Source organism: Staurois parvus, unplaced genomic scaffold (genome assembly GCF_062004578.1).
Source record: "Staurois parvus isolate SC_StPar_1 unplaced genomic scaffold, SC_StPar_1.0 ptg000153l, whole genome shotgun sequence".
Lineage (NCBI taxonomy): Eukaryota > Metazoa > Chordata > Amphibia > Anura > Ranidae > Staurois > Staurois parvus.
The window spans coordinates 14,050,557-14,069,120 of NW_028317949.1; positions in this window are offsets into that span (position 1 = coordinate 14,050,557).

The window sequence follows — 18,564 nt, forward strand, 5'->3', positions numbered from 1 at the left end:
ACAGTTTCTATCAGCCTGCCCTTGATTTGTATAGGTTGCTGCGAACAGCTGTATGCAAACACCTGTGACTCCTGGCCACAGAAATATGTTCTGTGTGTAAATGAGGTCTTGGGGATCTTTCACACAATCACTGTAGCCTGTTCAGTATGAATTAGCAGTTTGTGTATGAAACTAGAGCCACCTTGAGCTGCATCCAGGCAGCCAATGGCATGATGTAAAAACATAGCCACAGTACATTTGTACATCTGCTAATCTGAAAAGTGGGTGTGTGGGTGTACAGCTACAAACTCAGATAGTGTGCAATTGGGGGGCATTCACCCGCCGCCCTTTCTGTGAGATTGATGCCATGGGAGAGACAAGGTCAGAGGTGGAAGCAGCAGAGGGGGGTCCATTTTAAGAGTTTGATCCCCCGTGTCTCTCTGCAACATCTGAAACCAGGGGGAGAGAAAAGAGGAAAACCAGCAGCGCTGCATGGTGAGAAAAAGGGAAAAAAATAGGGGTGGCATTTTAGAGAGGCTGCAGGGAGATGAAAGAGTGGTGAAGGATCATGGAGCAGTGGGGGGAACAAAGGAGACAGGGCAGAGCTGCAGATGCAGCATTTTGTTTAATCAGAGTATAGCATAAAGTCAGTTAAACTCCTGGAACAGTGATCTGGTCAGTTAAGTAGCAGAGGGGGTTGTTAATCAGTTTCAGCTGCTTTGATGTTAATGAAATTAACAGGTACACTAGATGGGCAAGAATGAGACAACCCCCAAAACAGGAATGATTTTACAGGTGGAAGCCACTGACATTTTTTTCCCTACTCATCTTTTTCTGACTGTTTTTCACTAGTTTTGCATTTGGCTAGGGTCAGTGGCACCACTAGTAGCAGGAGGCAATACCTGGACCCTACAGAGGTTGCTCAGGCAGTCCAAGATGGCAAATCAATATGTGCCATTGCCAGAAGGTTTGTTGTGTCTCCCAGAAAAGTCTCAAGAGCATGGAGGAGTTTCCAGGAGACAGGCACTTACTCTCGGAGAGCTGTACAGGGCCATTGAAGGTCCTTAACCCATCAGCTGGACCGGTATCTACTCCTTTGTACAAGGAGTAACAGCATGAGCACTGCTGGAACCCTACAAAATGACCCCCAGCAAGCCACTTGTGTGAATGTCTCTGACCAAACAATCAGAAACAGACTTCATGAGGGTGGTCTGAGATACATCCTCTAGTGGGCCCTGTGCTCACTGCCTGGCACCATAGAGCTCGATTGGCATTTGCCATTGAACAATAGAAGTGGTAGGTCCTCCACTGGTGCCCTGTGCTTTTCACAGATGAGAACAGGTTCACCTTGAGCACATGTGACAGAACTGAAAGTCTGTAGAAGCCATGGAAAGCATTAGGCTTCCTGTAACATCGTTCAACATGACCGTTTTGGTGGTGGGTCAGTGATGGTCTGGGTGGCATATCTATGGAGACCTCTACAGGCTAGACAATGGCACCCTGACTGCCATTAGGCATCGGGATGAAATCCTTGGACTCATTGTCAGACCCTACGCTGGGGCAGTGTGTCCTGGATTCCTCCAGGTGCACGACAATGCTGGGACTCATGTGGTGACAGTATGCAGGCAGTTCCTGGAGGATGAAGGAATTGATACCACTGAATGCGCCCCACACTCGTCTGAACTAAATCCAATAGAACACTTGGATATCATGGTTTGATCCAACCGACTCCACTAGGTTGCACCTCAAACTGTCCAGGAGCTCAGTGCTGTCCAGGTCCAGACCTGGAAGGAAATACCCCAGGACACCATCCATCGTCTCATTAGGAGCATGCCCTGATGCTGTCAGGCATGCTTACAAGCACGTGCGGCCATGCAAACTACTGAGTACCATTTTGAGTTACTGCAATGAAATTTCAGCAAAATGGACTAGCCTGCTGCATTATTTTATCACTTTTTGATTTTCAGGTATCTTTGAATTCAGTCCTCTGTAGGTTGATACTTTTCATTTCCATCAAACGATGGGCATCTTTAAGTTCCTAACACTGTAGATATCCAGCATGATATTTTCCCTCATTGAGATCTGATGTGTTTTCAAAGTGTTCGAGAGAGAGAGAGGGAGAGCGCATTTTTTTTTTTGTTCATGCCCACCATGTGTTAGATAATGAGTTTATGTCTTGTCAAAAGTCCCTGTTCTACAGATAGTTGGGTATGGTTTAAGTCACCAGAGAAAATATTCAGTTAATTAGAACTGTGTGCTAGAAGGCTTGACAATGTTTTGCTTAGATTTCTCTTTCAGACGCTTCGGTGCCAGAGTTTGTTTATCTAACAATGGGACTAAAACCGGTTTGCCTCACAAATATCCACTTTAAAAGGATCCCTCATTTAGATATATAATTAAGGCAGCCAGCCTTTTATGAATACTTAATTTCCCAGAAAAATGTTATGAACTTCCCCTCCAAAAACAGTGTGCTAAGATTTACATTAAAGGCGGTTCGTTTATGCTAAATACAGGGAATTGGAAATTAGCCAGTTCTCAAAGGGAATTGATTTGCCAACCTATCAGAGCTACTCCATGAAAACTAATGGAGGAGAGGCTTAGAACAATACACACTAGATGGAGAAGGGGGAGAAGTTTTTGGAATACCAGTTACCACAATGGGACCATCCTGCACAGTTTCATGGTAATTAAAGAATATATCCCTTGCACTTACAGTATATCTAAATGTTTGTCTTATTTCTTTTCTGTCTCACTGTTTATATTTTGTAATATGTTAGAGCTCTCTCAATATTTTAAGCATAAAGAAATAATTACAAACAGATCCACAACAGATCGGGTAATAAACAGTAAAATGAAAAACCATAGAAAACTACAGAAGGAGAATCACAGGTGGTTCAAGGCTTACATCAGAAATTTCCAAACACACATAAGAAGCCAGCAGAAAAAAAATATTATATAGGGCTATATCCACAAACCTATCTCAATTTAAGGGAGGGATGTTAGGATCTGGAGACCTAGATCCCAGAGTAAGAGACAACACAGAATGAATTTCTGTGCTCTCCAGAGTTTCTAAGAGCCCATGCCTTTAGCATACCCAACCTTCAATATTGGGAAAGGCCCTGACCATAAGCTATAGCATGCCGTAATGTCTGCAGCAAATACTGTGACTAAAACCATCAGACTGCTTAAGCCATGGCTCAAAGATATATATCTGGAGTGAGGAGACCATTGCATGAGCAAACACTGGAATCTTCAAAGGAATGGCAGTGCCAAGCCAAGGGAAAAACCAAATCAATGAAAACATATAAACAATAAATGAAGGTGGCGTCTAGATGACACCACGAACCCAAAGTGTAACCTGATCGTAATCAGGATGAGCTTATCCTGGCGGGGTCAGCCAGGTAAGCTGGACTAAAGAAAAAAAAAAAAGGAGAGAGAAAAGGGGGAGAGAAAGAACAGAGAAAAAGTAGTCAATAGTTCAAGACTGGTAAGTTTCAGTCATCGAGAGAAAAAGCCACCTGATGTGTGGGAAGAGCAATCATAGCAGAACCTTCACGGAATGTGCCCAGGGTACTTTCAAACTTTGGGACTTTTGCCAAGTAGAATACTCAGTAATTGTTCTTGCAGCATTATCCAGGAGATCTTTTTCTTTGCTTTTGCAAAGGATACAGAAGTTTGTTTCCACACATGCGCTATTGTGATCGTGGCACCCAAAAGTGGAAAAAAGACAAACGACTACGTGCATTTAAAGATGTTATCCACCTTATAGTTCAATAAAGCAATCTGAGGTGATTTAGGGATCACTTGTCCACTGACTTTGTGCAGCAAATAAAAGATTCTGTTACAAAACCTTCGAATTTGAGGACAAGTCCACCATGTATGGAGTACAGTGCCTAAATGACTGCAGCCTTAGAAACAAAGGGGAGAAGAGTCTGAATATAATTTTGTTAGGTGTGCAGGCACTAAATACCAGTGAGTGAGAATTTTGACATTGAGCTCCATTAAAGAGATGTTCAGTTTTCCTTTGAAGGAGCAGAAGAAACATTGGTGCCATACGTCTAAGTCCCATTCATCTGCTAGGTCCTGTTCCCATCCCAACACATATTTATCATATTTAGGTTTCTCTACAGCATAGGCTAAAGATACATAAATCGTGGAGTTACCTCCTCTTTGATTTGTGATGCATGTACACCACTGCTCATAGGCTGTGGACCTTAGAGGTTCTGGTTTGGTAGTCCATATGGAATTCAAAAAAATTTGAAATTTGGGAAAAGCTACACCTCTCTAATTGAGTCATCTCCAATTTACTTACACTAAAGGCCAGGGTAAGAGTAAAGAAATGACCAGTCCTAAATAGTCCTTTGTTTAACCACCATTGGAAAGCTTTGATGTCTAGATCTGGGGGAAACTGGGGATTATGAAATAGATGTTCTAATGATTGAAGAGCTGAAGTCAGCGATGTCCATTTATATAATGTATCACATAAAGTTATCAAAAGAGAAAGCATAGGTCTTTTTATGCTGCACTCCAAAGCAAAAATTCTATAGTGTGTTGAGGGAAAGACTGACACTTCATATGAACCCAGTCTGGTTTGGAGCCCTGCACATAAATGATTGAAATCTGTGCTAGTTGTGTCAGTTGGTAATACCAAAAGAGGTTTGGGAGAGAGAGCCCCCCCCCCCTTGATGATGGAGCCAAAATAATATGTGTTTGGAGAAACTATATCCCTTATTACCCCAAATTAAATCTGATAATCTTAGACTGAAAGCCTTGTAGGTGTGATTTCATAACTGGGATTGGCAACAACTGAAACAGATATAGAATTTACTGCAAAAGGATAATTTTTATGACATTCATGCAGCCCAATCATGACAGATCATATTTTTCCCATTGTGCTAAACTTTCTCCTAATTTTTTGCAAATTGGGGGATAGGTATTTTTATATAATTGGTCAATGCTCAAAGTCAAATTGATACCAAGGTACAGAATGTAGGAGGAGTTCCAAGTAAAAGAAAAATGTTGTTGTAGGCATTCGACTAACACCATTAGCGTAGTAATTAGAGATGAGCGAATCGAACCAGGCGAACCGGAATTCGATACGAATTTCAGGAAAAATTTGATTCGCGTCGAATCCGAATATTTGCCTACTTCGGGTGCGCGAATCGGATTTTTCCCGATCAGCCGGCAAAAGTGTCCCTGCAGAGAGCTCCGCTATTTCTGACAGTTCTCTGACAGAAGGAACACATGTACAGCGGTTGAAACATTGTATCTATTAGTTTCCATTTAGGATACAGATGTTTCAACCGCTGTACATGTGAAGAAGCTGTCAGAGAACTGTCAGAAATAGAGGAACTCTGCACATACACTTTTTGCCGGTTTGGAATTCTTATTTTCATCCTACTTCTTCTTCTTCTTCTACTTCTTTATCCTCATCCTCAGAAGAAGAAGAAGAGGATGAGGATGAAGAAGAAGAAGTAGGATGAAAATAAGAATAATTCCAAGCCGGCAAAAAGTGTATGTGCAGAGTTCCTCTATTCTGCAGATACACTTAGAGGAGCTCTGCAGATACACTTAGAGGAGCTCTGCACATACACTTTTTGCCGGCTTGGAATTAATCTTATTTTCATCCTACTTCTTCTTCTTCTTCTTCATCCTCATCCTCAGAAGAAGAAGAAGAGGATGAGGATGAAGAAGAAGAAGAAGAAGTAGGATGAAAATAAGAATAATTCCAAGCCGGCAAAAAGTGTATGTGCAGAGTTCCTCTATTCTGCAGATACACTTAGAGGAGCTCTGCAGATACACTTAGAGGAGCTCTGCACATACACTTTTTGCCGGCTTGGAATTAATCTTATTTTCATCCTACTTCTTCTTCTTCTTCTTCATCCTCATCCTCAGAAGAAGAAGAAGAGGATGAGGATGAAGAAGAAGAAGAAGAAGAAGTAGGATGAAAATAAGAATAATTCCAAGCCGGCAAAAAGTGTATGTGCAGAGTTCCTCTATTCTGCAGATACACTTAGAGGAGCTCTGCAGATACACTTAGAGGAGCTCTGCACATACACTTTTTGCCGGCTTGGAATTAATCTTATTTTCATCCTACTTCTTCTTCTTCATCCTCATCCTCATCCTCATCCTCAGAAGAAGAAGAAGAGGATGAGGATGAAGAAGAAGAAGAAGAAGAAGAAGAAGTAGGATGAAAATAAGAATAATTCCAAGCCGGCAAAAAGTGTATGTGCAGAGTTCCTCTATTCTGCAGATACACTTAGAGGAGCTCTGCAGATACACTTAGAGGAGCTCTGCACATACACTTTTTGCCGGCTTGGAATTAATCTTATTTTCATCCTACTTCTTCTTCTTCTTCTTCTTCATCCTCATCCTCATCCTCAGAAGAAGAGGATGAGGATGAGGATGAAGAAGAAGAAGAAGAAGAAGTAGGATGAAAATAAGAATAATTCCAAGCCGGCAAAAAGTGTATGTGCAGAGTTCCTCTATTCTGCAGATACACTTAGAGGAGCTCTGCAGATACACTTAGAGGAGCTCTGCACATACACTTTTTGCCGGCTTGGAATTAATCTTATTTTCATCCTACTTCTTCTTCTTCATCCTCATCCTCATCCTCAGAAGAAGAAGAAGAGGATGAGGATGAAGAAGAAGAAGAAGAAGAAGTAGGATGAAAATAAGAATAATTCCAAGCCGGCAAAAAGTGTATGTGCAGAGTTCCTCTATTCTGCAGATACACTTAGAGGAGCTCTGCAGATACACTTAGAGGAGCTCTGCACATACACTTTTTGCCGGATTGGAATTAATCTTATTTTCATCCTACTTCTTCTTCTTCTTCTTCATCCTCATCCTCAGAAGAAGAAGAAGAGGATGAGGATGAAGAAGAAGAAGAAGAAGTAGGATGAAAATAAGAATAATTCCAAGCCGGCAAAAAGTGTATCTGCAGAGCTCCTCTAAGTGTATCTGCAGAATGTCATTTATGGAAACAAATAGATACAATGTTTCAACCGCTGTATGGAGTGAATGTCCCAGAACTGTCAGAAATAGACTATTTATGACAGTTCTGGGACATTCCCTCCATACAGCGGTTGAAACCGCTGTATGGAGTGAATGTCCCAGAACTGTCAGAAATAGACTATTTCTGACAGTTCTGGGACATTCCCCCCATACAGCGGTTGAAACCGCTGTATGGAGTGAATGTCCCACAACTGTCAGAAATAGACTATTTCTGACAGTTCTGGGACATTCCCTCCATACAGCGGTTGAAACATTGTATCTATTTGTTTCCATAAATGGATCCATTTATGGAAACAAATAGATACAATGTTTCAACCGCTGTATGGAGTGAATGTCCCAGAACTGTCAGAAATAGACTATTTCTGACAGTTCTGGGACATTCCCTCCATACAGCGGTTGAAACCGCTGTATGGAGTGAATGTCCCACAACTGTCAGAAATAGACTATTTATGACAGTTCTGGGACATTCCCTCCATACAGCGGTTGAAACCGCTGTATGGAGGGAATGTCCCACAACTGTCAGAAATAGACTATTTCTGACAGTTCTGGGACATTCACTCCATACATGTCCCAGAACTGTCAGAAATAGACTATTTCTGACAGTTCTGGGACATTCCCTCAATACAGCGGTTGAAACCGCTGTCTGGAGTGAATGTCACAGAACTGTCAGAAATAGACAGAAACTGTCACAGAACTGTCCTTCTTCTCATCCTTCTCCTTCTTCTCATCCTTCTTCTCATCCTTCTCCTTCTTCTCATCCTTCTCCTTCTCCTTCTTCTCATCCTTCTTCTCATCCTTCTCCTTCTTCTCATCCTTCTTCTCATCCTTCTCCTTCTCCTCCTTCTCCTTCTCCTTCTTCTCATCCTTCTTCTCATCCTTCTCCTTCTTCTCATCCTTCTCCTTCTTCTCATCCTTCTCCTTCTCCTTCTTCTCATCCTTCTCCTTCTTCTCATCCTTCTCCTTCTCCTTCTTCTCATCCTTCTCCTTCTTCTCATCCTTCTCCTTCTTCTCATCCTTCTCCTTCTCCTTCTTCTCATCCTTCTCCTTCTCCTTCCTCATCTCCAAGGGCATTTAAATTAAAGGTACAGTGTTCTGCACTAATTTAAAGGCTCTCTGAAGCCTAGAAACCCTTTTTATAAGTTAACTTCGTAGCGAATTAATTTGCATCGAATCGAATTTCTTCCTGGAATTCGCCGAATCAGCCGAATCGAATTTTTGAAAAATTCGCTCATCTCTAGTAGTAATATTTAGGGCAGCAGATTTGGACATGTTAACCTGAAGACCTGAGATCTTACCAAAATCTTGCAGTAATTTAAAAATGATGGGCGTTAAGATGAGGGGTGAAGTCACAAAAAGATCATCAGCAAACAAAGCGCATATATGAGTTTGAGGACCATAATGGACTCCATGAATATCCAGATGATTTCTGATTGCTATAGCCAGGGTTTCTATTACTATTGCAAAGAATAACGGTGAGGGGGACAACCTTGTCTAGTCCCTTTTGTGAATTTGGATAGAAGCTGAATAGTGACCCTGTAATCACACTGGGGTGGACAGATTGGAATAAAGGACATATAAAATTCCCTGGAATCAGGGGCCAAAGCCCCATTTGTAGAGGACCGAAAATGAACATTGTCATGCCTCTGTATCAAAAGATTTCTGGAGATTGATCAATAACAGGAAGCTTTCCTGAGTAGCCCCATCATCCCATCCTGAATGCAAAAGAGATATAACATCAATTGTCCTCTGTATTTGATCCATCCCGTCTGCCCGGGATGAAACCCACCTGGACTTTATGCATATGCAATCCTATGAAGGATGACAACCTATTTGCGAGAATTTTGGTCAACTCATTACTTATGAGGGAGATTGGTCTATAATTGCTAACTTCACTAGGGTCCTTACCTGGTTTAGGAATAACCAAAATGTATGCTAGATTAGAAGCTGCATGCAGGGGGTCACCATTCTGGAGTGAATTAAAAAAATGTGTCAGGGGGAGAGCAATATTGAAAATGTTTTGTAATAACAATGTGAGAATCCGGGTGGAGCCCTTTTTTAGATGTTTGATGACATCCAAGACCTCCAGTTCAGAAATAGGGTCCTCAAGTTTGGAGCGATGGCGCTCAGCAATTTTGGAAAGGGGAATCCCTAACAACAAAATCAGTGTGACTAAGTGTGACTAAAGAATTGGATGCTCTGCTATATATAGGTGAGAGCAGAAATTGTGGAAAGTTTCCATAATTCATTATGGATTTTTAGTGATGGAGCCTGAGAGAGAGAGAATTTGGGGGAAGGAGAAGGATTGATACCTGGGAGACAACTGGGTCGCCAGCATGAAACCAATCCTATCTTTTTAACAGTAGAAGCATGCCCCAGTGCACTTAAGTCATTATCTGCTTCTGTAGTCAAAGCTAAACTCAGTGCTAAGCTTAGCCTGGGACTCAGGTATTGGATTCTTTTTGTGACCCCTACTTAAGAGATGAAAGTATTTTTCCAATTTAACCAAGTCAGCCTGATGCTCTCGTTTTCATTGAGAGGCTAGTTGGAGGAGTTTCCCTCTAGTTAATGTTTTATATTCAGCCCATAGCTTCATGGGGAGACCTCACCAGTGTCATTTGTAAGAAAAAGTTCTTTAAAATCTTTCTCCAGAATGGTACATTGAACGGGGTCACTAAGTAGAGATTCACTACGGCACCAACAAAAAGTTCCCCTAGGGCCGTGGAATGATCTGATAACACTGTATCCCAAATAAGGGATTTGGACATTTCTGGAATGTCCAAAGTTGAAATGAAGATTTGATCTATCTTGGCAAAGGTCTTCGTCCTCCTGTTCAGACGGGGAAGACAAAAAAGGTAAGAGAAATAAAAAAGCAGGTCAAAAACACAAAGTCTCCGTCCAAGAAGAGTTGCATTGAGTGGAAGCAGGTGATAACTCATCATAAAAACATAGGATCAAGGAGGGCGAGATTCATGGAACCTCTTCGGTTGTTGCTTTTGCCAGATAGGAGTAAGTGGACTGGGTGATGAGGGCCTCTTGAGGGTTCCAGAGCCTCTATGAGAAGATGACAGGTAAGGATTTTGAGAGATGAGTCCCAGTTGTAGAAATATGTGTTCTCCCTCAGCAGACAAGGAGAACCCATATGACTTATTTTGATAGAGAAATTACAGGTGGAATGGAAAAGACCACCGATATTTCACTGCTTTCTGAGACAAGGCATGCAATAATGGTTTTAGTGAGCTACTTTTCTGGATTGTAGTGGGGGGAAAGGTCTGCAAAACCTTATGCCCTTTAATGGATAAATTTCCTGTCTTTCTGGATACTCATGATTTCTTCCTTCAGCCTGAGAAGGGAGGCTTGACTACAATGTCCCTAGGAGGCCATCTGAACATAGTGGTTGAAGAGCCCAATGAGCCCTACCAAGTTCCAAACGATGATCAGGGGTGTCAAGAAGTAGCTCTTTAATAAAGTATCAGATTTCAGGATGAAAATCTTTAACAGTCTCTTGTAGGCCCAGGGGCGTACTGACCATTCGAGCACTCGGGCACTGCCCGAGGGCCAGTAGGGGGCCCCATGAGATGCCCCTGGTACCTTTCATTGACTTTTTCATAGGCTTTTTTGGGTGTGGGCGAGGACACAGGGTCCCCATGACCCCCTATTGCCTGGGGGCCCCATGAGTTGTCAGTCCGCCCCTGTGTAGGCCTCTAATCCAGAAATTATAGCATTGAGATCGGTTCTCAAGATCGTCAAAATTAGATAAAGTGGCTTTGAGCTACTCCTGAAATTCCTGTAAACGGGATGTATTCTGGTTGGCTCTGGACACTGCGTGATCAACTTTCTGCTCTATGGCTTCAATTTGTGTGCTAATGTGTTGTAACTCTGCCTTTATAGAAGAAGTGATCTGTTAGGCAGTTTGGGCTAGGCTGCATGACAGCATCCCAGACAAAGTGCCCATAAGGGAATTCAAATTCGTATTATTAACAGAAAGCTGTGCAGGGCCTGAGTCAGGCTGTATAGGAGAAGCGGTAACATCTCCCATAGGCATCAGTAGCAATGTACCAAATGTCCTTTCTAATATTGACTCCATGAAGGCTGGGGAGGGTATTCAAGCAGAATGCGTACTCACTAACAAGCCCAGTGGTGACTAGGCCTCCTAGGTAGCTGAACCCATATCTACAATAGACTCCTCTCCCTCCGTGCATTCTCCTTGCTGAGTTGCCGGGGCCATCTTGGTTCAGGTCCCACTGTTCAGAAATCAAGCTGGTGAGATAAGTCCCTCCAGGCTGAACCCCTGAGCATATGGGTAACCCCCACTGAATTCTTGATGCCCAGGTGTAGGTGTGACAGCAGGGCCGAGCAGGCTAGTGGCTGTGGTGGAGCAGAACCAACCAGAGTGGGACAGAGTTCCTGGACTATGCCGCTTTCGTAGGAGCTGTTGTGCATGCGCCTGTGTTAGAGTTCTCTTAATAATGTTTATTTTATGTAACTAGATAGATTAATTTGTTAGCTTTAGTCCATGCTCCAAAAAATTAAAGCAACACAATCAGAGTATAGCATCAAATCAATTAACGTCCTGGGATATTGATCTGGTCAGTTAGGTAGCAGAGGGGGTTGTTAATCAGTTTCAGCTGCTTTGGTGTTAATGAAATTAACAACAGGTGCACTATATGGGCAACAATGAGATGACCCCCAAAACAGGAGTGGTTTTACAGGTGGAGGCCACTGACACTTTTCCCCACTCATCTTTTATGACTGTTTTTCACTTGCTTTTCATTTGGCTACAAAATAATCTCCAAAAGGCCACTGGTGTGAATGTCTCTGACCAAACAATCAGAAACAGACTTCATAAGGGTGGCCTGAGTGCCTGACATCCTCTAGTGGGCCCTGTCCTCACTGCCTGGCACCATAGAACTCGATTGGCATTTTCCATTGAACAGAAAAAGTGGCAGGTCCGCCACTGGTTCCCTGTGCTTTTCACAGATGAGAGCAGGTTCACCCTTTAAACCTTTAACATTACAAGAGTATAGTCATAAAGACATGTTGGTGTAATCTGAACATGAAGCAGCTGTATGCAGGGCAATATAACAAATAAACCATGCTGTCCTAACAAAGAACAAACACAAAAAACATTGACTAAGAAAGACGCATCCAGTGCGTTGCAAAAAAAACTAGCAAACACAGAGCAAACAGATCCAAAAAAGATTTGCAGACATAATGTGAAACCAAAATATGGAGGAGGCCTGAGCAACCAAGGTAGCCCAGGCATCTACAGCAATAGCTGTAAATGTTTGGGGACAACATAGGAAGAGTGAAAGTCAGGCGGTGACTTCACTTCTCTTTCAAAGTAAACTGCAAATGACAGGACATCATCTGAGAAGATCCCATTAGGGTGTTGGATTTATCCATAAGGGGATGTCAGAATTGTCGGGCAAGATATATCAACAGACAGAAAGTCTTAAGTGGCATCAGCTGTGGTTTGTGTGACATCATCATAAGATAACTGTCAAGGTCCTACCTTTCTTCAGAGCTTGTGCATCTCCATGTGCTGGCCTCCATCTTGGTTTTCTGCAAAGCATGGTGGGAACCTTTATGCCTTCAGGCTTCTGCGGCTCCTCCTCAGAAGGGTGTGGTTGAGCACATTTAAACCTGCTGTCTGCAAGTGTGCTCTGCACTTGTGTCCTGTATGTTGCCCTGTTGCAAGCTCTTGTGTTGTTCCCATTGCTCTCCTGGTAACCGACTCGGCTTGGACAAGACTACTCTGCGTTAACCCTTTATCTGACCTCCCGTTGTTGAACCCGGCCCGTGACCTGAGTATTCTTTGCCTACCGTCTAGTACTGTCTGCTCCGTTGTTATTGACCCGGCTTGTCTGACTACTCTACTCGTGATCCCATCTAGCTCCCACCAGCTGTACGCCATTGGCGGCAGTCGTTATCGCAGCTGGGGTCACTCGGGGGCCGCGACCTGGTCTCAGGCTGCATCAAGTCCATCCCCACCATCAGGGGCCCTGGTGAAGGGTAGCCTGGGGCTTAGACTCCGCGCCCTGAGGGACTCTGGTCTGTGGGTAGTGGCTGTCGTCAGTCGCAGCGTGACCGTACCATAGGCCTGCCTGCCCATTCCAGCGTTCCTGCCCTGACATTACACAAGTGCCATGAATCCTGACGGTGCAGGTACGCCTTCGATCCCTATGTTACTCGCCAGACTTGACCAACAGGATCGCTTGTTGGATCAGTTCGCTCAGGCGTTGCAGGCTCTGCTTGCACGCACAGCGCACCTTACCCCTGGGGCTATTAGGTCAGTTGTTACTCCGGTGGACTCTCCCACTGTTGCTCCGGTTGTTGCACCTACCTCTGCATCTGTTGCGGAACCCGCGGTACCCAGAGGTATGACTGGTTCTGCCCCTCTTCCTCAGCGCTTTGGGGGGGAACCGAGTCAGTGTCGTGGTTTTCTTAACCAAGTGGGGATTTACTTTGAATTAATACCTCACGCTTTCCCTACTGAGAGGGCGAAAGTGGGCTTCCTAATCTCGCTGCTCTCTGATAGGGCCTTGGCCTGGGCTAATCCCTTATGGGAGAGGAATGACCCGGTGATTCATGTGTTTACCCGTTTCGTTGCCTCCTTCCGTACGGTATTCGACGTACCCGCTCGCTCCGCTTCTGCTGCCAAATTGCTCATGTCCATGCATCAGGGTTCACGAACCGTTGCCGAGTACGCCATCGAATTTCGTACTTTGGCGGCAGAGGTGGGTTGGAACAATGAGGCTCTGGTGGCTGCTTTCTCTCATGGTCTCTCTGATGCGTTGAAGGACGAGATCGCAGCTAAAGAACTGCCTGTGGAGTTAGAGGCACTCATCTCCTTCCTAATCTTGATTGACACCAGGCTCAGAGAGAGGCCTTCATTTAAGGAGCGGCTGCGGAGGCCTCCTAACCGTTTGGCGCCTACGTTTTCTGTCCCACCCGTGCCTCCCTCTCCTCCCACGCCTCCTGGGGATGGTTTGTCTGGTAGTGAGCCCATGCAGCTGGGGTTTGCTCGCCTTTCCGAGGGGGAGCGGGCCTCTTGGCGTCGGGAGGGTCGCTGCCTGTACTGTGGACTCGGGGGGCATTTTCGGCAGTCCTGTCCGGTCCGTCCGGGAAACGCCCGCACCTGAGATCCTGTCGGGGGCAGATCTTGGGGGGAGTTTCCTCGTCCCCGGTTTCCCGTAAAGATAAACCGCTTATCACCGTTGTCCTCTCTTGGGCAGGAGGCTCGGTGACGGCCCAGGCGCTGGTAGACTCTGGGGCTGGCGGTTTGTTTATGGACAGTTCGTTTGCGGCCCAGTACTCCATTCCTCTGCAGGCTCGAGAGACTCCATTGGTTCTCGAGGCGATAGATGGCAGGCCCTTGCAGCCATCGCAGGTTACCCACGAGACCCTGCCGGTGGAGGTAGCTATTGGGGCTGTTCACAGGGAATTGGCCTGTTTCCAGGTAATTTCTTCCCCGCACTACTCCGTGGTTTTGGGCTATCCCTGGCTTCAGAGGCACAATCCAACCTTTGATTGGCGATCGGCCGAGATTCTCTCATGGTCACCACGGTGTGGGGCTGGTTGCATCCGTGGTCCGGTTAAGGTGCTGTGCACCTCCTCGGACTCTGTGCTGCCCACTGAATATGGGGAGTACCTGGACGTGTTTGACAAGGTGCGCGCCGGTGCCCTGCCTCCTCATCGTCCATACGATTGTGCCATAACCTTACAAACTGGTGCTACTCCTCCGCGTGGCAGGGTGTATCCTCTTTCGGTGGCAGAGAATCAGGCCATGGAGGAATACGTTGCGGATGCGCTTTCCCGGGGGCACATTCGCAAGTCTACGTCTCCAGCAGGAGCTGGGTTTTTTTTTGTGAAAAAGAAGGGAGGTGAGCTGAGACCCTGCATTGATTTTAGGGGTCTCAATCGGATCACGATTAAAAATGCTTATCCTATTCCGTTGATCACCGAGTTGTTTGACCGCCTCAAGGGAGCAACGGTCTTTACTATGCTCGACCTTAGGGCTGCCTACAACCTTGTACGGATCAAGGAGGGCGATGAGTGGAAGACCGCGTTCAACACCAGAACCGGCCACTATGAATACCTGGTTATGCCCTTCGGGTTGTGTAACGCACCCGCGGTCTTTCAGGAGTTTATTAACGATGTCTTACGTGACTTGTTGCAGCAGTGCGTGGTGGTTTACTTGGACGACATCCTGGTTTACTCTGCATCTATGGAGACTCATATCCAGGATGTTAAGCGGGTGCTGCAACGGTTACGTGAAAACGAGCTTTTCTGTAAGCTCGAGAAGTGTGAATTTCACCAATCCCAGGTTGCCTTTTTAGGCTACATCATTTCCCCGATGGGTTTTTCTATGGACCCTGAGAAGGTTTCAGCGGTTCTGCAGTGGCCTCGTCCCAGTGGTCTTCGGTCCATTCAGCGCTTTTTGGGATTTGCCAACTATTATGGGAAGTTTATCAGGAACTTTTCCACATTGGCAAAGCCTCTCTCAGATCTGACCAAGAAGGGCAGTGACCCTCACGAGTGGTCACCCGAGGCCATCTCAGCTTTCAAGGCTCTGAAAGCCGCCTTCACTTCGGCCCCAATTCTGTCTCATCCCAATCCTGGGTTGCCTTTTGTTCTCGAGGTTGATGCATCTGAGACAGGAGTAGGCGCCCTCTTGTCCCAGCGACGGTCACCCGAGGGACCCCTACTTCCTTGTGGGTTCTACTCCAAGAAGCTTTCCTCTGCAGAGTGCAATTACCAGATTGGAGACAGGGAGTTGTTGGCCATTATTCTGGCTCTCAAGGAATGGAGGCACCTGCTTGAGAGTTCTGTGGTCCCGGTCCTAGTTCTCACTGACCACAAGAACCTCACATATCTCTCGGAGGCTAAGAGGTTGACACCCCGTCAGGCCAGGTGGGCTCTGTTTTTGTCACGTTTTAACTATGTGGTCTCTTACTTGCCTGGTTCCAAGAATGTCAGGGCTGATGCCTTGTCGCGGCAATACTCTGAGCTGTCCAGGGAGGACACTGAGCCGACCTCGGTCATTCCTCCTAACCAGATCCTGGCTGCCATTCGTACCAACCTGACTTCTCCCCTTGGGGAGCAGATTTTGGCGGCTCAAACTAACGCTCCCCCTGAGAGACCTGCTGGAAGATGTTTTGTACCTGAGGGATTGCGTACCCGCTTGCTACGTACCTACCATAATGCCAAGACTGCCGGTCATCCTGGTAGGAACCAATTGTCCTGGGTCGTTTCTCGGTTATTCTGGTGGCCATCTCTCCGTTCTGACATCGCCTCATATGTAGCAGCTTGTTCGGTCTGTGCCCAGAATAAATCTCCTCGGCACCTTCCATTGGGCCTTCTGCAACCCATTCCCAATGGGGAGCGTCCCTGGTCACACCTGGGAATGGATTTTATTGTGGATCTTCCTGCGTCTCAAGGTCATACGGTCATTCTTATGGTGATCGATCGTTTTTCTAAGATGTGCCATTGCGTTCCATTCAAGAAATTGCCGACTGCACAGGAACTGGCTACGGTTTTCGCCAAGGAGATCTTTCGCTTGCACGGGTTGCCCAAGGTGATTGTCTCGGACCGTGGGAGCCAGTTTGTGTCCAGGTTCTGGCGCGCCTTCTGCTCCCAGTTGGGTATCGAGCTTTCCTTCTCTTCGGCCTACCACCCTCAGTCCAATGGGGCTGCGGAGCATTCCAACCAGGCCCTGGAACAATTCCTTCGTTGCTATATATCGGATCATCAGGACAACTGCCCGATCTCCTGCCATGGGCAGAGTTTGCGAGGAACTCGGCTGTCAACTCCTCCTCTGGGATGTCCCCCTTCATGGCCAACTATGGGTTCCAACCCGCTGTATTGCCTGAGTTGTTCTCTCCACAGGACATTCCGGCTGTGGATAACCACCTGGCTGCTCTGCGCTCCTCATGGGGGCAGATTCAGAGGTCCTTGAAGGACTCAGCACAGCGCCAGAAGCTCCAGGCTGATCGTAGACGGTTGCCCGCTCCCTCATACCAGGTCGGAGATCGGGTGTGGTTGTCCACTCGCAACCTCAAGCTTCGGGTGCCCACACCAAAGCTGGCCCCCCGTTTTGTTGGTCCTTTCCGCATTCTTCGCAGGGTGAACCCGGTTGCCTATGCCCTTGCTCTTCCTCCTGGGATGCACATCTCCAATGTCTTCCACGTATCCCTGTTGAAACCTCTGATCTGTAATCGCTTTACTGCCTCTCTGCCTCGTCCTCGTCCTATCAGGGTCGACGGTCATGAGGAGTATGAGGTGAGCCGCATCTTGGATTCTCGGTTGGTCCGCGGTCGGGTACAGTTTTTGGTCCATTGGCGTGGTTATGGTCCCGAGGAACGTTCCTGGGTTCCTTCCGCGGATGTTCATGCTCCTGCCCTCCTCCGCGCTTTTCACGCCCGATTTCCTCAGAAACCTTTTGTGGAGCCACGGAGGGGGAGGGGCCCTTGAGGAGGAGGTACTGTCAAGGTCCTACCTTTCTTCAGAGCTTGTGCATCTCCATGAGCTGGCCTCCATCTTGGTTTTCTGCAAAGCCTGGTGGGAACCTTTATGCCTTCAGGCTTCTGCGGCTCCTCCTCAGAAGGGTGTGGTTGAGCACATTTAAACCTGCTGTCTGCAAGTGTGCTCTGCACTTGTGTCCTGTATGTTGCCCTGTTGCAAGCTCTTGTGTTGTTCCCATTGCTCTCCTGGTAACCGACTCGGCTTGGACAAGACTACTCTCTGCGTTAACCCTTTATCTGACCTCCCGTTGTTGAACCCGGCCCGTGACCTGAGTATTCTTTGCCTACCGTCTAGTACTGTCTGCTCCGTTGTTATTGACCCGGCTTGTCTGACTACTCTACTCGTGATCCCATCTAGCTCCCACCAGCTGTACGCCATTGGCGGCAGTCGTTATCGCAGCTGGGGTCACTCGGGGGCCGCGACCTGGTCTCAGGCTGCGTCAAGTCCATCCCCACCATCAGGGGCCCTGGTGAAGGGTAGCCTGGGGCTTAGACTCCGCGCCCTGAGGGACTCTGGTCTGTGGGTAGTGGCTGTCGTCAGTCGCAGCGTGACCATACCATAGGCCTGCCTGCCCATTCCAGCGTTCCTGCCCTGACAATAACATAACAGAAGATAACCAGGAAGCAGGAGATCGTTGAGGAATCGGAAGGCGTGTCTTGTTTCTGGATCTTTCCGGAGTCCACAGGAATGTTGACCACTTTTGGCTTGGGTAGGGGTAGTGCTAAGGCTTCATCCGGGAGAGGAGGTAGTTACGCAGAAACACTTCTCCTTGAAGATCTCTGATTGTGTGTTGAGTGCCATCTTTGGTTACGGTTAACCTGAATGGAAAGCCCCATCTGTACATAATGCGATGCTTCTGGTGGTGGAAAGTAAGTGGGCGAAGTGTATGTCTCTTAGACAATGTGATGGGGGACAGATTACTATAGATTTGAATTTTTCCCCTCTAAAGTCAACCGAGGCATTGTTATGTGTGGAATTCAGAGAAGACTCCTTGCTATCATAGTAATGAAACTGGAAAATGATGTCTCCTGCCCAATGGTGGTTTCG